The sequence below is a fragment of the Geotrypetes seraphini genome, chromosome 1 (genome assembly GCF_902459505.1).
Source record: "Geotrypetes seraphini chromosome 1, aGeoSer1.1, whole genome shotgun sequence".
NCBI lineage: Eukaryota > Metazoa > Chordata > Amphibia > Gymnophiona > Dermophiidae > Geotrypetes > Geotrypetes seraphini.
The window spans coordinates 475,991,119-476,016,750 of record NC_047084.1 but is presented as its reverse complement, the minus strand read 5'-3'; the positions used below and the strand labels follow the sequence as shown (position 1 = coordinate 476,016,750).

The 25,632-nt window shown below is 43.2% G+C and overlaps 1 protein-coding gene across 10 annotated transcripts in view; it reads right to left on the bottom strand.

The window, feature by feature from the left end:
* The window catches only part of KANK1 (KN motif and ankyrin repeat domains 1), a 384,339-nt gene that overhangs the window by 63,233 nt on the left and 295,474 nt on the right, over positions 1–25,632 (bottom strand). The window contains exon 1 of one of the 10 annotated variants that reach the window (XM_033925158.1): positions 15,067–15,091. The exons of the other annotated variants lie outside the window; for them this stretch is intronic. The gene's annotated coding sequence lies outside the window, so the exon portion shown is untranslated. Of the gene's footprint in view, positions 1–15,066; positions 15,092–25,632 lie in introns of those variants that run through there. 10 annotated transcript variants of the gene reach the window in all.

Here is a 25,632-nt window from a genome sequence, read left to right as displayed (position 1 = left end):
GTACAGGTCCATGGTGAGACCTCATCTGGAATATTGTGTTCAATTTTGGAGGCCACATTATCAAAAGGATGTGCTGAGAATGGAGTCGGTTCAGCGAATGGCCACTAGGATGGTCTCAGGACTCAAGGATCTCCCATATGAAGACCGTCTAGGTAAGTTGCAGCTATACTTTCTCAAGGAGAGAGGGGAAACATGATAGAGACGTTCAAATATGTTACTGGCCGTATTGAGATGGAAGAAGATATCTTTTTCCTTACAGGACCTAAGGCAACAAGAGGGCATCCGTTAAAAATCAAGGGTGGGAGATTTCATGGTGACATTAGGAAGTATTTCTTCACTGAAAGAGTGGTTGATCATTGAAATGATCTTCCACTTCAGGTAGTTGAGGCCAGCAACATGCTTGATTTTAAGAAAAAATGGGATAAACATGTGGGTTCACTTCGAGGAAGTGCTTAGGGGGAGGGTTCTTCGAGTGGGCAGACTTGTTGGGCCGATGGCCCTTTTCTGCCGTCATATTCTATGTTTCTATGTTAGCCAGTTAATGTGTGCCACATAATGTGTATCTGGATTTTCAAAAGGCTTTTGGCAAAGTATCTCATGGATAACTAAGGAAATTAGTCATGTCCTACTGTAGATTAAGAACAGGTTAAAAGATAGAAAACAGAGGGTAAAATTATGAATAATGGAGAAGAGTAGTTAGTGGGGTTCCTCAAGTCTCCCCCTCCTATGCCCTTCGCCCTGAAGGTCCAGCATCCATGTCCCTTCCTCCACCCCCCTCCCACACTCTTGGTCCATTCCCCCCCGCCGGATATGCCTTCCCTCCCTCAGCATAGGTCTAGCCCACCTTACTTGCCTGCCACTCTCCAGGAGCATCAGAACCAACCACAAATCTCCCTCCCTCCAGCCCCCAAAGCAGCAAAGGCAGTCCTGACAACCTCCCCTCCCTCCCTCCCTCATTTACCTGAAGCAGTAGCAGCAGCTGGTGAGCAGAGGCAGTGCTATAAACAGGCTGCTTTTGGCTAGCCCCAGCAGGGCCTTTCCTCTGCAGCATCAGGAGGGAGGGAGGGGAGGTTGTCAGGACTGCCTTTGCTGCTTTGGGGGCTGGAGGGAGGGAGATTTGTGGTTGGTTCTGATGCTTCTGGAGAGTGGCAGGCAAGTAAGGTGGGAAGGAAGAGGCGCTGTCAGGACTGGCTGCCGCTGTTGTTTCAGGAGCTGCTCATGCCAAAGAAGTTAAAAAGGGGAAAAGGAAGGGGGTGTACATGTGAGAGGGATGGGGAAGACGGCAGGGGAGGAGCACCACCGCCTCAGGCACCGCTGACCCTTACTTTGCCACTGCTGTCAACAATACTTTTGGTTATAACCACATATAATCCCCATCATATTTGCCTGCGTATATAGTTGGCTTGGTGGAGACTTGACAACTAGTGTTTAAGCATGAGTGACTGGAGCCTGTGCAGATAGTGGGCGTGGCTCTGGCTACCTCGTTGGGCAGATTGGATGAACCATTTGTGTCTATCAGTAGTTATTTGCTGTGTTACATCATTTCCTTCATCTGGAATCAGGGCATTGTTAATGATTATAAACTCCGCTACCTAGTTAGTTCATGGAATTGGTATTTGTGAACGTTTCTTCAATTTATTCACTACAGTGGTTACTGATTTAATGGTATGTCAAATTTGAAACAATAATGCTAACTTTTGGAAAATGTTATGTGTTGGCTTTTACGTTTTTATTGGTGGTGGAGCTGACTTTTTATAAGCCACAGTGAACATGGCATTGCCATCACATGGCCCCTGAAGGATGGAATGCTTTATCTGAATCCATAAGAAAGTTGGATTTGTGCACTTTTCATAAAAGGTATTTTTGAGGCTTTTAACAGCAGATTATAATAAATAATATTATGTTGTGCATGTGTTTGATTTATTTATATATTTAATTATTTCATGTGTTTATTGTTACCTGCATAGGTCTTGAGTGAGTGGCAAAGTGTTTTTAAGTAAGACCATAGATTGTATTTATGGTTATATTTGGTTATGCTGTTATCAAAATTGTAAGTTTTAGGTTAACCTGCACCAGCTGTACACCACCTTGGATGAATCCCTTCATAAAGGCAGTTAGTAAATCCCAATTAATAAATAAACTGAATAAATAACTAAAACAATTAAAAAAAGGCAGGCCAGGACTAGAGGAAAAGCCAAGTAATTAAAGCAGTGAGCTGAGAGACAGGATTCAAATCCTACTTCTCCCTGTGATGTTGAACAAGATCCTTAATCTCCACAGCCTCAGGCACAAACTTAGGGTTAGATTTATTAATACGAGTATGCATTAACTCATGCTATGGCTGTTTAACATAGGTGGATTTCCACCCAAGCTGAATATCTTCAATAGTTATAGCCACACAGAAATGATATTCATCTATAATCGTATTATCAGTAACAAATGATAATTGAATGGTAAAGGCATTTGTTACTGATAACAAGGCTATAACTGTTTAACACAGGTCCCATTTACTGTCCATGGGGATTATTTTCTAGGAATGCTAACCTAGCCCTTAGGATTGAAAGCCCATGAGGCAGGGACTAATCTATTGTACTTGACTGTAAATCACCTTGAGCTCAGATCTGGAAACATCAAATTCAGGTCAGGGCAAAGGCTTCAATGCTTAAGCACAACTGTGTCTCTTGAGAGATATTAACTCAAGTGCTTTTATGGGCTATCAAATACATATTAGGGTTGCCAAGCTGTCCTTGAAGTTTTCAACCAGGATTTTTTTTCAGGGCACCTGAAATGAGTATTTTAAAAAAAATTCTATTTACGTATTCTGGGCTGAGAAATGTGTTAGTTTCCCTATTTGATATCTCCAAAAGTTGAACCTTGTTATGGGATTCAAGCAGGAAGTTTGGGCATCCTGGCAGTACACAGCTTGTCAAGCTTTCAAGATATCCATGAAAAAAGATTTATTTACCCGCTGCCTCCAATATATGCAAATCTTTGCCATCATGTATAGTCATTAGGGATATCCTAAAATCCAACTCTGAGCCCTTTGAGGACCACTTTACACCACTCAACAACTTATCCTCAAGGCAATCAATTTGCAATTTCAGAGTTGCACATTTAGCAGCCACAAAGCAGTAAATAAAAAGCAAAAAGTTGTTCCTTTAAAAGACCAAGCAAAGCTTGAATAGCCACACCAAGAGACAAGGTGCAGTACACTAATAATGTTTTAGATGTCCAGTGCTTTGATTCTTTTCAATGACCGCTTCATTTCTGCACACTGTGCACCTTGCTTCCTCTCACTTTCAGACATTTCATTTCTTTCAATTTTTATTCTGCTTTTATCCAAAGCGGAGCACAAAAATAACAGTAAAAAAGACCACTAAAAATAACACCACAAAACAGAGCAATCTACAGTCATTGCAGTATCAAACCTGCAGCAAGAAATGCTCTCTCAGTAATCTTTTAAATGCAATCCAATTCTTCTGCTTCCTAAGTAAGAGTTACTGACAATTTATTCCATTCTGCCAGACCTGCAATTGAATAAATCATCTTAGAAACATAGAAACATGATGGCAGATAAAGGCCAAATGGCCCATCTAACAAACATGAGTCCTCTGAATGATCAAAGAGCCCGTTGTGGTCTACACCAAAAGAGACAATCTTTCAAATATTGAGAGGGTTCCTTGTATATACTCTGATGGACTAAAACAAGTAGCTTAAATCTAATCCAATCATTCATTGACAGCCAATGCATGCTCTTAAGAAAAGGGGTCCTACTTTGAAGATAATCCTTTTAGATCACCCCTTAATACTCTCACTAAGAACCAGTAGTGCAGTAAGGCCCTCAGAGATGCCACAAATACACTCAAAATTTTCATAGTATTTGGCTTTATGCATCAAGTCCTCATCGGGTCCTTTGTTAAATTGCTCTTATAATAAGTTAAATAAACCTTGTTGTTTTTAAGATGTTTTGTAAGATGTTCAACTACTTAGCTTAATATTCGTGGTCAAGTTCACAGGGACTAACCAGCCAACATGTTTCACCCTGGGGGGGTTTCTTCAAGGCTATTATCCCTTAGTGCAACTTTTTGCCCATACATCAACCAAGTGGATTATTTAACTAATTATAAGAGCAGTTTAACAAAGGACTCGAAGAGGACTTGATGCATAAAGCCAAATACTATGAAAATTTTGAGTATATTGGTGGCATCTCTGAGGGCCTTACTGCACTACTAGTTCTTAGTGAGAGTATTAAGGGGTGATCTAAAAGGATTATCTTCAGTGTAGGACAAACTATTGATTCACTCTCCTATCAATATTATTGATTAAGTACGCTGTAGTTGATAAACTTAAGAAAAGGGGTGACATGAGAGAGGTGAAGTGTGCCTATGAAGGTTGCTTTGTTTTGCATTGTGGTTTAGTTCCCCATGATCTCTGACAGAAAAAAGGAAATGAGAAAAGGAAAAGCTTGAAAACATAAGCTCATCTGAAACAGCACATCCAAGCACATTGGAATGCCTTTTTCATAAATCATGAAAGCAGACTAAAGGTTATGGGTTCACAAAAAGTGACATCAGATGTCTGGGTTTACTGAACAAGACCAGATTGGTGCTTCAGATACTGACTACGTGGATACGTTTCTCAAAATGTCTCAAGCTTCATTTCAGACGCATTTCTTTTCATTGTGTGTGCAACTCGAAAAGGCACTGTACTGTAGAGCTTGAAATTTGCCAGCTACAACTTTCTGCTCAACCAGCAGCAATTGTATGTACTCTGGTCAGAGTGACTGCAGACATTGCATTTCAGGAATGCCAATAATTCATAGCATAACCTGAACCTTGGCTGCAGAGGGGCGCGAGTGAGGGTGAAACTGGAGCTCAGGCAGACTATTTTTCTCAACAACTTTAAACCTGCAGACTAGCTGAGCCTGGAGAACTTTGCCCAAATCAAGACTCAAGCTTTGGTGGTTTCTCTCTGCACTACATTAGCAGCAATAGCTGCTCAAAATCAATACCATATTACATATTATTTGCACACTGAAAAGTACAGGTAGTACAATTGTTTTGTTTGTCTACTGATGTACAATTTCAAATAAAGGACATAGTGAATCATTCAAGCAATAGGCAGAGGCATTTCCCTTATAAACTATCACCTTTCCCTATACTCACTGCTCTCAAACTGGAAGTGTTCATTAGAACAGAGAGAGGGGGGGAGCTTTCTTTTTTCTTACAAACTACCAGAATTTACAAGTGAAACATTTTCACCAATCTGTCTGTAGGGTAATGGAATGTATTATCCAGCCGTAGAAGCTTACCTGTTCTTGCCACTGAAGTAGCAGTTTAAAATTAGAGTAAGCTCATGAAATATTTTTAATTTTTTAAATTTTATTTTCCAAAACTTCTAATGGCCAAAATTATTATCTGTGCTTCTATGTCAAATTAAATTGACCTAAAATTTTATTGACATCAAATTATACTGATATGATGCTGGTAGGGACAGGCACCAGGCACACAATGATTCTATAAATGGCACCTACTTACAAGTGCATTCACTCTGAAGCCCCCCAATATCTCTCTTCACTTATCTCACCCTATGCTCCTTCCCATGAACTCCGTTCATCGGGCAAGCCCATCTTATCTGTACCCTTCTCTTCCACTGCCAACTCCAGACTCTCTCCCTTCTTTCTTGCAGGCTGCCTGAATCAATATGTCATACTCCATCCCTAGCAGCATTCAAATCCAAGCTAAAAGCCCACTTTTTGAAACTGCTTTCAACTCTTAACTCCCACTCACTGCTGTCAGATACCTGTACCTACTGTATCATTTCCTCTACCATCATCTCCCCAACCCTGAGATGTCCTGTCAGTCTAATTAGATTGTTAGCTCTTCTAAGCAGGGACTATCTATTGTATGTTAAATGTACAGTGCTGCATATGCCTTTTAGCGCTATAGAAATGATAAATGGTGGTAGCAGTAGTAGTAGTCATTAGGCATCCTGGGATGCACCGGGGAAGGGCCTAAGGCTCTGATTGGCCCAGATTGCTTAAGGACCCCTGAGGGGGCCTTAAGCAATCTGGACCAATCAGACCTTAGACCTCTCCCTGGATGCACCAGGCATCCCTCCAGACAGGGGGTTGCATAGTGGTGGGAGGGAGTGGGCATCTCTCCCACTGCCAGGGGGGGAGTGCTGCTTGGTGGCAGGAGGGAGTGGGCATCTCTCCCACTCCGGATGGGTGTTGGAAGGGGGGCATTGCTTGGCAGAGAGTGGGTGGCGGGGGGGGAGCATTGCTTGGCAGCAGGAGAGAATGGGCATCTCTCCCGCTGCCTTGGGGGGGGGGGGTGTTGCTTGACTTCGGCAGCAGGAGGGAGTGGGCATCTTTCCTGTCAATTTTCAATTTGGATATTTTGTGTGTGTGTTTATTCTGCACATGTGCCTATCACTATCACCAGTGATGGGCACATGCAAATTTAGTGAACCTTCGCTACTCTCTGCCAACCTCATTTGCATGTGTGTTTTTTGGAGCATGACTCACTTTTTTGAAATAGCTACAATAACGGCTGCAACAGCGGCCCATCGGTTTTTACCTTGAAGTTTTAAGAATCTAGCCCATAACTGCTAATACCTTCATTACCATGGGATTTGAATGAGCTGTGGACTGTCATCTACACACGTCTTTGTGAACAGTTTTCTCATGAACAGAACTCTTTTGAGCATAGAACAGACATGGGAGCAGAAAAAAAACCTGTATGCAGAAGCCAAGCTAAGCAATGCATAAAGCCTCATAAGAACTTAAGAACATAAATGTTGCCATACTGGGACAAACTGAACGTCCATCATGTCTCTGTATCCTGTTTCCAATCCAGGTCAGAAGTACCTGGCAAGATCCTTTGCATAAAGCTTTGCAGAAGAGCCTGCATTCTACTGCAGAAAAAATGAACCCTGCAGCATGATATAATCCATGAGCATACAAATTACAAGTGCCAGCACTACCCTCCACTCCGACCAAATACTCTATCTCCAATTTAAATACAAATCCCTGGTATACCTCAGACCCATACCTCTAAAGAAGCAAATGCGATGCCCACTCACTCCTGCCTCAGCATCTTCAAAATGGTGGTGCAGCAGGGCCAGTCTATCATTTAAGGAAATTGCTCCCTTATATGGCAAACTGGTGCATTTTGTAGATGGAGGGGCTGGAGGCAAGAAAGAGTGGGCATCGCTCTTACTTCTTTTCAGGTATGGGTTTTGGGTGGGTGTCACTAGACACCAGCATTTTTTTTTTAAATTGGAGACAGAGCATATGGTTGGGGTGGAGGTGGGGGAGGTCAGGCACTTGTAATTTTTATGCTCATTGATTATATCATGCTGCCTTTTTTGAGGTACAGGTCTGGGGGGGGTCGGTTGGGGGTGCAGCTAAACATCAGGGCATTTTTTCCTTTAAAAACATGGGACAGAGCAGAGGGAGGAAGGCAGGAGAACACTAGACCACCAGGGACTTTTGCATAGATATTGAGGTTAGGGGCTGGGGGTCAGATTGGATGGGTAGAGAGGCCCATTAGACTACCAGGTAATTTTTCTTATACTGTTGGAGGTTATATTAGATTGGAGATAAAGAGGTCGCTAGACTTGGGGCAGGGTGGTCAGGTTGGAGTGAGAGAGAGGTTGCCTACCATTAGAAATTCACTCTTTTTTGGGGGGTTTGCCAGGTACTAGTGAGCTGGATTGGCCACCGTGAGGACGGGCTATTGGGCTAGATGGACCATTGATCTGAACGAGTAAGGCTATTCTTATGTACAACCAACCCTTTACTGTTATGGACCTGGAACAAAGTTTCCCATGCATAGCATGCAGGCAAAACTTTTTTCCCTGTATGGCTGCAGGTAGCTAATGGCTGCATTAACATATATTTAAATGCATTTTAAAGCAGTCTGTGGTAAGTTTCCATGTGGCAACTTCAGCAGTTGGAACCCAGGACAATACCAGGTGGACTTTAGTCTATGGCCCAGAAATATCAAAGAAGAGGCACGTTAATTTAATCATGTATTTTTAATGAGAATAACTAATGGGCAGACTGGATGAACCGTTCAGGTCTTTATCTGCCGTCATTTACTATGTTTAACATCCATGCTGACACCCTTTCAGCATCTCTATGCTAAAACTGTATTACACTTGCGTTAACCATGGGGGATATTTTCTGCATGTGTCCCTTTATTACAAAGGGAATGAGATAAGCTCTAGTGGAAAAAGAGACATGAAAGCCAAACTTTGGTTCAAATAAAAGAAAGTAAAACTAGGTACTTTTACACAAATGTACCAATGATTTTGAAGAAGCATGTGGGCTTTTCTAAGGCTTTATCTTTAGTGATTTCTGCTGGTAGCAGATTTTAATGCTCTGAGAGGGTCATGTAGCATGAGGAGTTTATCAAATTATACGGGGTTGCTATCTTCAGAAACTGCTTAAAAATAGTCTTACCTCTATCAAATCACAGTTGAAATATGTAGAAATTAAGAAATATTGAATTGAATGTACAAATAGTCTGAACTACATCTGTAGCCACATAATTGTCTTTAAATGTCATTTATGCAGTTAATTTAATGTTAACAAAATCCAGCAAAAAGGCCATATCTTGTTTGCTCCCTGCTGACCCCTAATATAATGTTTCCTCCTTTCCTGATTGTACACGTGACCAGCAGCCTCAGTTGTAACCAGTGGCGTAGTAAGGAAGGGGGGATGGTCTGCCCTGGGCGCTATGTTGGGGGGTGAGTGCTGACACTCTATAGAACTGGTGGTCCCTGAGGTGCAATTCCTTGGCTATAGGGAAGAGGCACAATGCAAGCAACAAAATATTTTAGGCAACTGTGGGATTTTAGCACACACCTTTTCATTTGTAGCTTAAGGTGAGTTTTATTTAGGTATAATAGATATTTCCCTCTCCCTGGTAAGTTTACAATCTAAGTTTATACCTGAGACCATTTCCACATAATACCAGACCTCTTCTGAAACAGGCACGCACGGGCCACTCAATTCTGTGCAGGTTCCAGAAACGTGACTGTCTTTTACTAACAGCTGCCATGCAGACAGCTCCAGAGAAGCCTGGCACTCACAGAATATATAATTAGCAACACACGGGTGAAACAAAAGCAGCACAGTACAGCCTCATATATAAACAAGTGTTCCTCAGTCTGCCCAAATGGGCCTTATTCACTCTGAGCACAGCACAAAGAATCCCTTCTAGTCACAGCTGTACTCATTTGAAATTCACAACACTGCATGTGTGCCACCAGCTGTCTACACGTGTTCCCAAAATGCTCCTTTTCCCCTAGTCGGCACAGAACCCCAGTCTACTTCCTGCTCCTGTGTAGGCCACCTGGACTTACTGCTGTGAGAACATAAGAATAGCCTTACTGGGTCAAACCAATGGTCCCATCAAGTCCAGTTTCCTGTTCAGACGGTGGCTAATCCAGGTTACTAGTGTTTAGCCAAAACCCAAAGAGTAGCAAAGGCATCTGGAAAAAGAATGCTTTCCAGTATCAATTAATATGTTTGTAGGAAACTAGGATGAGAAGGCGTACATATCCTGATATATCAGCAGGCACCTGGTACGAAAATTACTAACAAATGTCTTTTAAAATATATTTTAGAATTTTCTGGCCACTTTTTATACTGTTGCCAGCCAGCACAATTACTATTCCAGCTGACACCCTAAGAGCAGCAGCATCTGACCCAATTAGACGTTGTTTTTGGGGGGGGGGGGGGTTAAGTTGAGGGTTTTTTTAAAATGTAAGTTTGCCATATTTAGAGGTAAACATTACAGAGGACTTGAATGGAACTGAAAAGAGGGTGGGAATTAATATAACTCTCCTTGCACATTTCGTTTGTTTTCAAACAACATCATGGTCAGGTCAAACACTGAAAGAGGAATACCAGGGACTTTGCTTCACTCATTAATGCCCCCTTTTCTTTAGGATTGAGCCCTCAAGTGCTAGGATGCTGCTAGGACTTGGAGCACAAGCCCGAGGTGTTTCTTGCAGAGGCAGAACAGACTTGGTTACCAGGAGGAAAGAGGCAGGAGGTGGACCAGGGTGCAGAAACTTCATGGTCAGACCCAACAGGGCATTCTTGTTGAACAGGGCTGCTATCACCAAAACAGGCTAAGGTCAGGGCTGCACAGCAAATCTGTATGCAGAAGGCAGGCAAGGACAGATACTGAAAATCAGCAGGAGCACAGCACTCCACTAACAAATTAGCTCCAGGATTTAAATATGAACAGGGAGGCAATCAGAGAAGATGCATTTCTACTGTGGAACCAATTAAACCAGAGTGCATACCCTGAGTGGGTCAATAAGGGCAAGCCAAGTCACCAGGCTGCAAATATAAGCAGTATAAAAAGGAGGCTACTGCTCACCTCCCAGGAATTTCCCCTTATGTAGGAAGTACATAAGTGACAGATAATATAGCAGATAAAGATCAGATTGCCCATCCAATTTGCCCACCATACAAATTCTGACATGTTGCCCAACACTCAGACACTCCCCCCCCAACCTGTCAAAATAGCGTCATTGCCTTTTAGGGTTGTAACTGCTGCACCATATACGAGACACCACTAGGGGGGTAACCCTACTTCATGGTTTTAGAGCTTTGCGTATAACAGCTGATCTGTACTTGTTAACCCAGCGTTTCACTTCCATCTTCCTGCCTCAAGGAGCCTAAGTGTTTAGCCAATGTTTTTTTCCCAAATTTTGCTACCCATGTTTGTTTCTACCGCCTCCTCAGGAAGAGCATCTCAGGCTTCCACCACCTTCTCTGTGAAAAAGTATTTCCCGACATTGTTCCAAGTTTCATTGTTTGTAATCTGGTAATAAAATGGCCTTCTTCCCACACTGAAGGTTTGGAATTGGGCCATATCATGATTTCCATTCGGTCTGTGTTGTGTTTACTCCAGGCTACTGCAACATGTATTCTTTCAAGATGAAAATAATCTTTCTGTGCACAAATTGCAGACTTCAGATTTTTTTAAAAAATTTTACTGTCCGAACTAGAGCATGCACTGAAGCCTCAGGAGGGCAGGCAAAGGGAGAATCTAGAGACATTTATTCAGTTTCTTTACTGTTACGGCATATTAGTTTCCTAGGTCACCATGAACCAAAATGCAGCATAAATCTATCTATTTAGCTTAAAAACCATGCAGCCAAAATGGTATTGATTGCAGGAGACATGCCTTCTTGCCATACAAAATGCAGACAAACCAAACAGAAAGAAATAAAAAAATCTTGCTCAAAATATACCAGAGCAACAAAGAGGCACGCGAGATGTCCGATTTCCAACCTTACGTTTTTTATATACATATAATAATCCTGCAAAAGTCCACGGAAATATCAAGAACAATTCGAAAGTACTTGTGTATGAGAATCCACATTAAATCCCAACTAGGATCCAAGTTTCGGGGAACAAGAAGTCACAAAGATTTAAAAACAATAGGTACGTCCGTTTTGGCGTCTTTGTGCTAAAAACGTACTGAAGGTTGGAAATCAGACATCTCACTCGCCTCTTCTGTTGCTATCATACAAAATACAGAGAATGAGTGAATATACTGTGGATTCATGAGCACAATTAACATTTTAACCATTATCCAGTCCAGGTTTGGATGGTAGCGGAAAAAAGTGGGATTGGACAACAGTCTTTCCAAATGAAGAGAAGCCAAAAGGATCAATAAAAGCATAACTTTACTGTATGGATCCACACAGATATCGACCCAACATGGCACTGTGTTTTGGCGTACAATACATCTGCCTCAGGGGTCAAAGAGTACACTGTATAGAGATGTGCTGAGAAATCACCAGTGTATATGAAAGAAAGCCTTGTGGATCTGCAGTTGTACAATTGTTCACAAAAAACGAAGTGAAGAAAAAAATGAGGGTCATCAACAATCATTTTAATGGCACCAAATCACTCCTGCAAGTCTCATTTCATGAAACCTTGACCCAATCATTCTGCAACGGGCAGAGAGTTTAATCTGGACTGTGCATTATATTATGGCATCTCTCTTAAAAAAATTAGTATCAAGCAGCAAAACTGAAAGGTAGAGGTAATTCACATGACTCATCAGTAGCAGGCCCAATTACTACCAAAGTTCATATTGAGGAGGTACTGATTTTTTCTAATAAGAGGCCAACTTGGCATCTTTTTTTTGTACTGTAGCATACTGCTTTTCTTCCCACTACCCCTCCAAAGAAACCCAAAGAAACCCTCCAAAGAAACAAAACAACTTCAGTCAAAGTGAAAGATGGAACCCATTGCTAGGCCCTACCTAGAGCTTTTCCTAAATAAAATACACCACTACATTTAGGGCCTCTTTCATCACAATGTGAGAAATATCTTGGAGTCTCAGATTGTTAGTTGATCTGAATAGTGATCTTATTATTCAATATATCAAAAGTAAATCACCTTCTAGTGCTTGCACTGGAAAAATTTTCTGTTCCTACTACTTATTTTTATAATGCTACTACTAGCTGTCTGCAGCCCTGTACAGATTTATATAACAGTTTGGGCTAGATTCACTAAGCAAACCGATCATCTACCAATCGGTTTGCGACCCCTTTGCGACCCGATTTTCCTCCGACCCGATTCATTAACCTCTCCTCCAATCCGATTCCGATCCGTGCATGCAAATGAGGGGAAACGGCATGCAAAGTAGGAAGGGTCACGATTCACTAAACATTTTTCTGGCACACTGACTGGCTGTCTGATCCAAAAACAAGTGACTGGTGAGGACCAGTCGCTTGTGCAAAAACCCTGCTCTCAGCCCCGATCTCCTGCCTCCTCAGTGCAAGCCCGCAGTTTTAACCTGCCTTTAAAAACATAGGTTGACAATGCGCTTTTGCAGAATATATAAAAAAAGGAATTCTTCCTTTTTTATATATTCAGCAAAAACCTTTAACCCGTATGCTGTCCCCCACCCCCCGCAATGATGCTGCCACCCACCAGATGCCCCTCCCCGGTCCCCTTCCCACCTCCCATCCTTATACCTTTAACAGAGCAGGAGGTATGTTCAATCCCTCCTGCTCCAATGCCTCCAGATTCCCCACCCACCCACCAAAAAACAAATGGCAGGAGGGATGCCAACTCTCTCCTGCCACCCATCGGATGCCCCCTCCCTGTTCTCGGTCCCATCTCCATCCCCCTTCCCCGTACCTTTAATAGAGCAGGAGGGGTGCTCAATCCCTCCTGCTCCAATGCCTCCCGCGACGAGTCTGAGGCCTTAGGCCCCATTCCAGTACGGTGAGGGGGGTGGGGAGGGGACCAGGAGTGGGAAGGGGGCATCCGATGAATGGCAGGAGGGAGTTGGCATCCCTCCTGCCATTTGTTTTTTGGTTGGTGGGTGGGTGGGGCAGTCAGGAGTGGGACCGATGGCAGGAGGGAGTGGGAACCCTCCTGCCATAATTTTAAAGGGCTGCGGTGATGGCGGGGCACATTTTGGGGGGGGTTCGGGGAGGGAGTGGAGCAGAGGAGAGGGAAGAGGAATTTAATTTTTTTTTTTAAATTGGGCTGATATTTTGCATGTGTAAAACACACAAAATATCTGCCCAATTTAAAAAAAAAATTAAAAAGCCGGCAGAAGCCCTGACAGCAGTTACAGGAGGCTGCTTCTCCTGTCACTACTGTCAGGGCTCTAGCGATCCATGTAGTCGGTTGGTGGCATGCCTCCAATCGCCCCCATTTGCATGAAGATGGTTGGTAAATTGGTCGACCTGCCTCCAATCGCCCATGGATCGGACACGGATCGGAAGGTTAGTGAATCTAACCCTTTGTCCCTGTTTCTGGAACTTACAATCCTACTGAAAGTCACAGACAAAAATAATTTCTAATTATCACTTAACTATCACAGTAAACACGTTTAAGTGAGAAGAGTTAGGGTTTTTTCAAAGCATAAAAGACACATTTGTGAGGTGTGTAGGGGTAAATAACAAGAGAGACAGCATGGAGTTGCAGAGTAAATGCACTGGAAGGGGAGAGCAGATTTGAACCAAATGCAGAAGCTCTGGACAGGGAGCCACTGCAGAATCATGTGAGGAGTTATTACAATGGTAATAATGATGAAAAATAAAAAAAAACTGCACAGCTATATTTTGAAGACTGAAGCAGAAAGGTGGTATAACAGTAGAAGACCTGTGCAGCAGGAAGAGGAGGATACAGTGGTTGAAAATGAGAGGTGATGAGAGAGAATGGATGAGGTTTTTGGTTAAGAAAGGAACGGCATATTTTGGAGAAATTACAGAGAAAGAAATTACATGCTTTCAACAGAGTTTCAGATGTGTGCCAAGGAGAAGAATGAGGCATCACAATTTTAGGGTTGCAGGCTGAGGTGACATAGCAGATTACTTTTTTTTTGCATTTAATTACATTCAGGTAAATTAGATATATTTCCCTGTCTAGAGGGCTTAAATCTAAGTTTGCACCCAAGGCAATGAAGGATTAAGTGGTTTCACTGGTTCTCAGGTCACTTCTCTAACTACCAGGTTACTCCTCTATTATCAACCGATGTATGAAAATGTGGAAAGCAGGAAGAAGGTTTGGGAAAAGAGATAAGAAATCAGGTATAATCAAAGGCACTGATCTGGTTAACAGGTGCTGTTAATTACATAAGTGCTGGCCAGTGGAAAATTCAGCAGCACTAACCAGACAATGGCCCGGATTCACTAAACCCCGATTCTGTCTCCGATCCGATCCCGATTGCATGCAGGCTGACGAAGTCACAAAAGGCCTGCATGCAAATGGGGACAATCGTTGACATGCCCCCCCCCACCCACAGCACGGATTGCTAAAGAGCCTCCTGTCACTGCTGTCAAGGCTTCTGAGAGCTTTTTATTTTAATCGGCAGATATTTTGCATGTATTACACACGCAAAATAACTGATCAGTTAAAATAAAAAATGCCCACACCTGAAGTGCCGCCTCCCTCCCCAAAACCCTAAAAAAGGCCCCGCGCGCTGATGCCGCCCTCGATGCCCCACTGACACAAGGTAGGAGGGAAGCCAACTCCCTCCTGCCCGGCCCACCCCATCCCCATACCTTTAGAATTGTTGGAAGCAGGAGGGGTGCCCAGTCCCTCCTGCTCCTGAGGCCTCCCATGATCGTCTTCTTGAGCAGGAGAAAGCCCAAAGTCCTCCTGCTCCTGCCACGACACTGGCCTTAGGCCACGCCCCGATGCATCATCTGATGCACAGGGAGGGGCCTAAGGCAATGATTGGATGAGGCACCTCGGGCTCCTCCATTGGAAGGGGCCTGTGGTGCCTCAGCCAATCAGGGACTTCCTTAGGGAGGAGTCTAAGGAAGTTCCTGATTGGCTGAGGCGCCACAGGCCCCACCCAATGGAGGAGCTCGAGGTGCCTCAGCCAATCAGTGCCTTAGGCCCCTCCCCGTGCATCAGATGATTGATCCATAGCTGACAAGACATTTGTATGGTTATAAAGATGCCCTCTAAGGTAGGGTTCCTTAAATCTAGTCCTTGAGGTCCACAACCCTGCCTGGTTTTCAGGATTTCCATAATGAATATGTATGAGATGTAGTTGAATTCAGTTTCAATTGCATGAAAACAGATCTCATACATATTCACTGAGGAAAACCAGGCTGGGTTGTGGACCTCAAGGACTGGATTTGTTGAACCCTGTTTTAAGGTAAAAATTGTGGAAATGTTCTGTCATGGCTAATGACCCATATCGACCTAGTATTCTTGGAAGTAGCATTTGTCCTCAAGGGCCACAATCCAGTCAGGTTTTCAGGATTTCCCCAATGAATTAACTATAGCCATATTTTTTTTCTTAATTCTCTCTTTTATCTTGTTTCTGAATATCTGCTCTCGTGCTTGTACCATATTATAAAATTATGTAAAACCAGATTTCCAGAATTAAGGACCTCTGATGCCAAAACATGTTGGGCTAAGGACAGAATTGTAAATTTCCTAGATATATTTTATTTTTACCACCTTGTGCTAGTTTGGATTTGAGGCCTTTTCTTAATCCTCCACTGCCCCAGGTATATTAGATAGATTGTGAGCCCACCGGAACAGATAGGGGAAAATGCTTGAAGTACCTGTATGTAAACCGCTTTGAGTGTGGTTGTATAACTACAAAAAGGCAGTATACAAGTCCCAAACCTTTTAAATGGACAGATGTTTTAAGCTTTTACTTGTTCCCCTTTCTGCTGCTTAGTTGGTCAGTCTACATTGTAAACAAGTGGAAGGGAGAGAGAGTTCTATGGTGAGAATAAGCCAGGGGAGAATAAGAACTAGGAAAACTATGAAATAGAGCCATAGGAAACAGGAAAAATAGAAATGAGCTGACCAAAGGAAAGGCCTCTATGAAGAACCTTCTCTGCATTTATGTTTACTAAATTAGATTGCATAAGAACAAGAAGTAGACTGAGTAGAGAATCGTAAAGATAAATCCAGCATTTATTCTCTCCCTCTACTTTCTCAACAGACGGCTGAGCTGCAGCCATTAATTCCACTGGGCTGTCAGCCCCAGCACTAATTGGACTGCTATGCCTAGAACTATTTAAGAAAGTAAGAACAACCATACTGGGTCAGACCAATGGTCTATCTAACCCAGATTCCAGTACCTGCCAGAAACCCAAATAGTAGCAACATCCTATGCTATTAATCCCAGGGAAAGCAGTGGCTCTCCTATGTCTGTCTCAATAGCAGACTATGGACTTTTCCTCCAGAAACTTGACCAAACCTTTCTTAAATCCAGCTATGCTAACTGCTGTAACTGCATCCTCTGGCAACAAGTTCCAGAGCTTTAACTATTCTTTGAGTGAAAAAATATTTCCTCCTATTTGTTTTAAAAGTATTCCCATGCAATTTGGGTGTCCCCTGGTTTTTGTACTTTTTGAAAGGGTGAAAAATTGATTCACTCTTACCCTTTCTACATCACTCAAGATTTTACAGATTTCAATCATATCCCACCTCAGCTCTCTTTTCCAAGCTAAACAGCCTCAACCTCTTTAGTCTTTCCTCATATGAGAGGCGTTCCATCATTTTGGCCACTCTGAGCCTTTTTAATTCTGCCCTCCACCCCCACAGCACAACCACAAACAGATTCCTTTTCACAGGATGGATTCAAGCAATTTATCGGGTCCAATTCAGCATTTTGATTGCCTTTGAATAAAACCTCTGGGGGAGGGACTGCATGATGGATTAAGTAAAAAGAGAGGAGGTGAAACCCATGAGGCCCCAACCAATCAAAATACCGAATATTTATCTGCCTACAAGAAAAAAGCAGATGCCAGGGAGCTACATATACTCAGGAATATTGGGTAGAAGTGACAAGACTGAGCTGGGGGCACTACACCGCATAGCAAGCATTTAGAGATGCAGAGCCCCTCTGTCAAAATAACTAGAAAGGTAAATCAGCTGTCTTAAAAATGACTTGCCCAATACACATTCATATTAGAAAAAGCAATTCCCGGCTGGTGTGTGGCTTGAACTTCGATAGGACAAACAAATATACTTTTGTATTTTCAAAGAATACATATTTTTAGGTGAAAAAGGAACCACACAAAACAGAGGTGCATGTGTGCATGGGTACTACCATATTTTTCGGTCCATAAGACACACTTTTTCCACCCCCTCCCCTCCTGTTACCCTGTAATAACACGGCCCACCCGCCAGCCCTTCTTTTTAAAATATCCTCTCCCGCCCTTCCTTTTAAAACAACCCCTGCCCCGCAGTACCTTTTTAAACGCCCCCCTGAAACCTTGTGGTCTAGCGGTGTATGGGCTGGCAGGAGCACACTGTCTGCGCTGTTGTCTGGGCCTGTCCCGCTTTCTGAATGGCTGCGTCAGTTCTCATGGGACTCGTAAGAACTGACTGCAGCCATTGAGAAAGCGGAGCGGGCCCAAGCAGCAGCGCAGACAGCGCGCTCCTGCCGGCCCATACACCGCTGGACCACCAGGCTTCAGGGGGCGTTTAAAAAGGTACTATGGGGCAGGGGGTGTTTTAAAAGGAAGTGCCGGTAGGCGGAGGTTTTTTTAAAAGGAAGGGCTGGTGGGCGGGTGGTGTTATTAAAGGGTATTGGGAGGAGGATTGTTAGTCGGCTGGGACGGATCCCTCCTGTCCCAACCTACCACTAGACCACCAGAGGTGAGGGGGGTGGCAGGTTACAGGGCAGGGAAGGGGGGGACATGGTGCAGAACCTGGCAGGGAGTGTGGGGTTGGGTGCAGAGCCTAGCAGGGAATGTGGGGTTGGGTGCAGAGCCTGGCAGGGAGTGAGGGAGGCTGGGTGCACAATTTGGTTCAGAATGGTTTATTTTCTTGTTTTCCTCCTCTAAATCTAGGGTGCGTCTTATGGAGCGAAAAATACGGTATTTTCATAGGTGATTTTTGAGTAAAAATTCTCCCATCTTCAGAATTACTGCCAAGCCCATGCAGGTTTTGCAGTTATGGAACTACTTTTATAAAATGTTTATAAAATTCTTCTGGGATATATACACCTTAAAATATGCACTTGGAAAATGCAGTGCCTGCTTTTATGTAATACAATATATCCAAAGGTGTTCCTGGGCAGAATGGGTGGAGTGGAAGCTGGATCGTTACACATGCATCTGTCTTCTAAAATACACACATAAGCATCGACTTGTACTTATTTATTCCTGCCTCAACAAAGTTTTTAAAAGGCATGTAGGTTCAATATGTTGCATTTGTAAAATAGCTCTTTTGGGATCTTGCCAGGTACTCGTTATCTGGATTGGCCACTGTTGGAAAGAGGATTTTAGGCTTGAGGGACCTTCGGTCTGTCCCAGTATGTCTACTCTTACGCTCCTTCCAAGTTTATTTACAATTTGACATACCGACCATCGACAAGTATCTGGTCGGTTTACAATGCTAAAATTAAGAGTTAAAAAAAATAAAATAAAAATATAATAGGGCAATATGTGGACAGGACAAGGACAAAAATATAGACAAAATTGATACAGAAGGTATTGGGGAAGGGGAGGATTTAAAATTACATCACAGATAAAGTAAAAATGAAAGGCAGGTAAGAAGGGGAAGGGAAGTCGCTTCTTGAAAGCGGTTCTCATTAATCGTTGGAAAGAGCTGGGGAAAGGATCTTAACTTGTATGTATGTGTCTATATAAGCTTTTATAAAATTACTCTCCCTATTCGTGATGTACAGGTAATTTAAAGAATGATACTTACTGGATGTGAAATTAGGAAAAGAGAAACAATCTTTCAATAAAAACTTAAGGAAATACAAAAGGCAATTCTATAATTGGGTGCCCACATTAGATGCCACGTGCATACAAAGGTGTAAAATACAGGCACTTTCACAGGTAAGCATACACTCACCTGTGAAATTACCATATATAGACTCTCTCAGGATGCCAAAATGATACTGTGGAGTGAAGATGTGCACAGGAATTGTTTAATGGGTCATTAACTAGCAATTAATTGATGTTATCAATTATTGCAGTTAATTGGCAATAATTGGGATTTGTGCGTGAATCTGACCACACTACGTACCATGTTTCCCCGAAAATAAGACAGTGTCTCATATTAATTTCAGGCCCAAAAAACGGACTAGGTTTTATTTTCGGGGTATGTACATGATCATCTCTCCCTTCCTCTCCTTCACCCCAATTCTTCCTCTTTCCTTTTTCTCCCCCACATGTGCAGCATCTTTCCTCCCCTCCCTCCCATCCCTCTTGCAGCAGGAACCTTGAGCGAGCACCCCCACCCCTGAACCCCGCCGACTGCTAGCAAGTCCTGCATACTTCCCTAAGCAGCATCGGGCCGACAGCACTCTAAACAGGCTGCTTTGGCCTTGTCTGCCTGTGAATTCACTCTGCCGCGTTACTGCTGACGTCACATCAGTAACACGGCAGAGTGAATTCACAAGTGGACAAGGCCGAAGCAGCCTGTTTAGAGTGCTGCCAGCCCGACGCTGCTTAGGGAGGTATGTAGGGCTCACTCATGATCGGCGAGGTTCGGATGGGAGGGAAGGAAGGAAGGATGGGGGTTCGGCTGATCGGAAGGGGGTGGGTGGTGCTCGCTAAAGGGTTCTGCTGCACAAGGGATGGGAGGGAGGGCGGAAGGGAAGGCAAACTGCTGGCAAATGCTGGGACTAGGGCTTATTTTTGGGGTAAGGCTTATATTAAGACCTACCCCGAAAATCCTGCTAGGAAACACGGTAGCATGTATATAATATGTCCAGGTGCCTAAATCTACTAGTGCGCAACTCAAAAGGGGGCATAGCCAGGAGCATTCTAAAAAGTTGCAAACATGTTTTATAGAACACACCATTTCCACACCCAAATGCCGTGAGTTGGGCACTGGCCTTTATACCAGGTTTTAGCTGGCAGAAATTCTGGCGCCCAACTTTTGGGATCGTCTCTAAGCACCGAGTGCTTAATTTGGAGACCCCTTTATGGAACAGCATAGTGGTCTCCAATGCATGGCTCCAAGGCCACATGTGGTCCCTGAAGTCCTCTGTTGCGGCCCTCAAACAGTTGGCTGAAATGCTGTTCAAATTCTGTAAATAAGTTAATTTCAATCTCACTCACTTGATATAGCAACTGCAAACAATCTCTTAGTAAGTGTGTCACTCAGGTGTCTCATTTATGGAATTTGCTACTGTTGACAATCCAAAATAAAGTGAGTTTTTTAAATATATCCTTGAAGTGCTGTAGAATCAATGTTAGTATTTACTTTTAATGTTTAACACCCAGTCTGAACAAGCAGGTCATGGCGGTTTACAAAATTAATAGTGTCAGCTTGAAATCTGTCAGAGGCCCTCAGAGCTTTCTCATATTCACACTGCGACCCTTTACATGAAAAAGGTTGGTAACCACTGGAATAGCACAATTTATATAATTCCCCCCCCCCTGTTATGCACTACTCTGTAAGGACACATGCAAGTGGCATAGCGCACAAATGCAAGGGGGCATTCACGTGGAGAATGGTCATACCATCCACTTACGCACGCAGCTTACAGAATAAGTCAGTGGTTCTTAAACGTGTCCTGGGGGCTATGGTAAATATAAGAGTGAGAGTTCTAATCTGTAAATAGGAAATCACTATGGGATAATTTTATAAGTGAACATCTCTTTTTAGGTATAGGGATTCTGTGCGATGACATCCAGTTCTATAATGGCATTTGGGTGCCCAGAATCTGTTACAGAATGCTAGCTTAACCTGGCATAGATGTGCCTAAAATTTAGGCAGCCACAGACTTGGGAATAGATTCTATATAGGGATAGATTCTATATAGCAAGGGTAGGAAGCGCCCAGGGCGGGGGTGCCCCTTCGCACCCTTCTCTCTGCCACCCGCTCCTTCTGTGCTCCCCACGACATACTTGCGCCTTCCTTTCCCCCCCCCCCCGTACCTCGTTAAATCTTTGCCACTGCAAGCAACTTCTCTGACCTGCTGCTTGTGCCGACATTGGTTTTCCCTTTGACGTCACTTCCTGACCCCGCGACCCGAAAGTGATTTCAGAGGGGAGCCAGGCCAGCATAAGCAGCAGACCTGAGAAGATGCTCACACTAGCGAAGATTTAAATAGGTACAGGGTGGGGGGAAGGGAAAGCGTGTATGACATGCAGGGAGGGCAGAGAGGTGCCGGTACCCAGAGCGGTCCATCTCCCTTACTATGTCCTGGTGGGGGTGGGGGTGATCTTTGGGGGGGGAGCTCTGGAAGGGAGTGGGGTGAACTTTTGGAGTGGGGGGGCGGTGTCGGCAGAAGACTATGATCCTTTGAATATAACTGCATGAGCCATGATCCAGATGTATGCAGCATTGTACAGAGTCACAAAAGAGACAGTCCCTGCTCGAATGAGCTTACAAGCTAAACAATCAAGACAGACAAACAGATGCCAGGGTAGGGGTTACGGTTAGAGGAGATGGGTAAACTGCTGGCTAGGGTAGTGAGCAGAGGACAGAGCGGAGTAGGGTTATGAGCTGAAGGCTGTCTCAAAAAGGTGGGTTTTCAGACTACTTTTGAACAAGGGAAGGGGTGTTGTGGACAGACTCAAGTAATTTATTCCAGGCATATGAGGCATTGATATCCGCTTTGATCTCTTGTAGAATCTCCTAAATTTCTGCCATAGGTTCTTTTGATACAATCTCCTTTGGTGGCAACTGGTTCGGGTCTACCGGCTCTAGGAATACCAGCGGACCTCCAGTATATAGGCAAAATCTGTCAGATTCCTTCGGTTTATCTGCAACATTGCTGCTCAAGACCACACCCTCTGTCATATAATGGCCTCAGATCGTCTCTGCAGTGTTTTAGAATGTGAATGGAGCACAATCTAATGGGAGACATGCAGAGCAAAATGTTCGGCCACCACCCTGGACAGGTCATAGGGAGTGTTCTGGAGCAGACCTCAGGTGGCCTAGGTGTACTGCCACAGTGTGGAAGAATGACTGAAGGTATGTGGCAGTGGGGGGTGGGTTGGGGGATGAAATAATGAACTATGGAGAAATTCTTGTGTCATCAACAGGGGTACAGGATTGAATTTCTTAGTGTTATGGGGTGCCATGCATACATTACACAAACTCAGTTTTCCAGATTACTTTTTTTTAGCACAAACTTCTCAACTTACAGTCTAATACAGTGGTTCCCAACCCTGTCCTGGAGAACCACCAGCCAGTCAGGTTTTCAGGATAGCCCTAATGACTATGCATGGGGCAAATCTGTATGCCTGTCACCTCCATTATATGCAAATCTCTCTCATGCATATTCATTAGGGCTATCCTGAAAACCTGACTGGCTGGTGGTCCTCCAGGACAGGGTTGGGAACCACTGGTCTAATATATATGGTATTTATATCCCACCAGTTGAAGCTTCTAAGTGCGTTACAATATGTGTGTTTTAGGTGCCATCGACTCAAGTTCGAGTCCTAGTGACTTGAATTACAAATCCAAAAAGAAGTCGGTTTTGAGCTAGTCCATCAAGGTCCTCCAGCATCATCCCCATAATTGCGTTCAATGTATCCAGCCATCTACTTATAGTATGCCCTCTTCACCTGGTTCCTTCAATCTTCCCAAATATGTTGTCTTTTTCCAGTGATCTTTCCCTTCTAATGGTGTGATCAAAATAAAACAATCGTAACTTCATCATGTGGGCTTCAAGTGACAGTCTGTTCGATCTCTCCCAAAATTGATTTATTAGTTCTTCTGGCGGTCCATGGCACACAAAAAATCCTTCTCCAGCATCAAAATTCAAATGAATCAATCTCATTTTTGTTTTGCTTATGTAATGTCCAATGTTTTCATCCATAATTAACCACTGAGAAAATAAGTACGTGGACAAGTCTGATCTTCGTTTTGAGTATTATTTCCTTGTCTTTAAATAGTTTGTCAAGGGCCTTCATTATAGAGCAACCAAGTGCCGTTCTCACTACTAGTTGCTTCCTTGTTTAGAAGGAACCCAAGAGATTAAAACTCTTTACAACTTCTATCACCTTCAAAATCTTTGTCTTATTTACATTCTGTTCTAATCCCATTTTATGACCTTCAGCTTTGACTTTCCTCAGTAGATACAACATATCTTCTTTACTGCTGGCAATGAATGCTGTGTCATCTGCATAATACAGGTTATTTTTCGACCACCAACTTTGAAACAAACCTCTCTTTCCAAATTTGCTTTTCTAAAAATGGCTTTGCCATAAAGGTTAAACAGGTAAGGCGACAAGATACATCCTTGTCTGACACCACATTTTATTGGAAACTAATCAGTGTTGCCATATTCAATTCTCACTGCAGCTTCTTGATTTTCATAGAGGCTCTTTATAAGCAAAATTATGTATTTTGGTGTTCCCTTTTGTACTAAAGCACTTCGTAATTTATCACGATCACAATAAAAAGTTTTGCTATAATCCTCAGGTGTCAAAGTCGGTCCTCAAGGGTCGCAATCCAGTTGGGTTTTCAGGATTTTCCCAATGAATATGCATGAGATCTATTAGCATACAATGAAAACAGTGCATGCAAATAGATCTCATGCATATTCATTGGGGAAATCCCGACTGGTTTGTGGCCCTCGAGGACCGACTTTGACACCCCTGCTATAATCAATAAAGCAAAAATACACGGGCTTTTCATATCCTCTACTATTCTCGAGTATCCATCTTATATTGGCAATAATATCTCTGGTTCCTCGACCTTTTCTAAAACTAGCCTGAACTTCAGGTAATTCTTGATCCACATGGTTGCAACCTTTGTTGCATTATATTCAACAATATTTTCCTGGCATGTGGAATTAATGCAATTGTTCAATAGTTATTATAGTCTTTGGCATCACCTTTCTTAGGTATAGGTAGAAATAATGATCTCCAGTCAGTTGGCCATGTTTTTTTTTGTCTCCCAAATTTGTTGACACAGTCGAGTAAGAGTCATAATAGCACCTTCTAAGCCAGGGGTGGGCAACTCCGGTCCTCGAGAGCCAGAATTCAGTCAGGTTTTCCTCAATGAATATGCATTGAAAGCAGTGCATGCAAATAGATCTCATGCATATTCATTGGGAAAATCCTGAAAATCTGACTGGATTCCAGCCCTTGAGGATCGGAGTTGCCCACCCCTGTTCTAAGCCTTTAACTAATTCAATTGGAATACCATCGGTACAATATAACATCAGAAATAAACTGACATTCAATAAAACAAGCATGACAGCATATTTATCACTCAGATTAAAGGTCTTCCTAAATAAAAATGCCTTGAAAGTCTTGCTAAATGTTCAAATTGCAAGTTAATATTGTATAAACTGTCTAATAAATAATCCAGAATACCGTGCCACAACTGTGAGAGCACAGATGTAAACAAAGTGCTGACTGGCTATCTTCACAGACGGAATAGCCAGCAAATCCTGCTGAAACGAAGGCAGAAAGTTTTACAGAAGGTTCAGTAATAATTACCTCATGTAGTTTCTGGATGTTTAGGTAACCCTGCAAAGGCAGAAGCCATTTATTGTGAAATGTCAGGTACAGTATTTTCCATAGCAGTGAGCTTCCTTCCTTACAAATGCTGTGCTACATGTATGGCTTTATGATGTGATTCAACTGCAATGGTTCTTTGATGCACAGTCTTGCTCCAGTACGTTACTGGCTAATACTGGTACTTCTCAACCTGAAACGTGACTTGTGTACTGGATACACTGCAGCCAGTTGGCATTTCAGGATTCTCACAATGACTATGCATGAGATCAATTAGCATGTGCAACTTGATCTTGTGAATATTCTCTGCATAGATCCTGAAAATATACTTGTGTGTGATCCCATGTCAGATTTGGGAACCACCAGCCTAGGCCAGGGATAGGCAATTCCGGTCCTCGAGAGCCGGAGCCAGGTCAGGTTTTCAGGATATCCACAATAAATATGCATGAGATAGATTTGCATCTCAAGGAGGCAGTGCATGCAAATCCATCTCGTACATATTCATTGTGGATATCCTGAAAACCTGACCTGGCTCCGGCTCTCGAGGACTGGAATTGCCTACCCCTGGTCTAGGCAATCCTTCAGCTTTAGCCATCCCCCCTCCCCAACCTTAACCCATCTGGAATTGCCTACCCCTGGTCTAGGCAATCCTTCAGCTTTAGCCAACCCCCCTCCCCAACCTTAACCCATCATACCCTCCATTTTCATAAT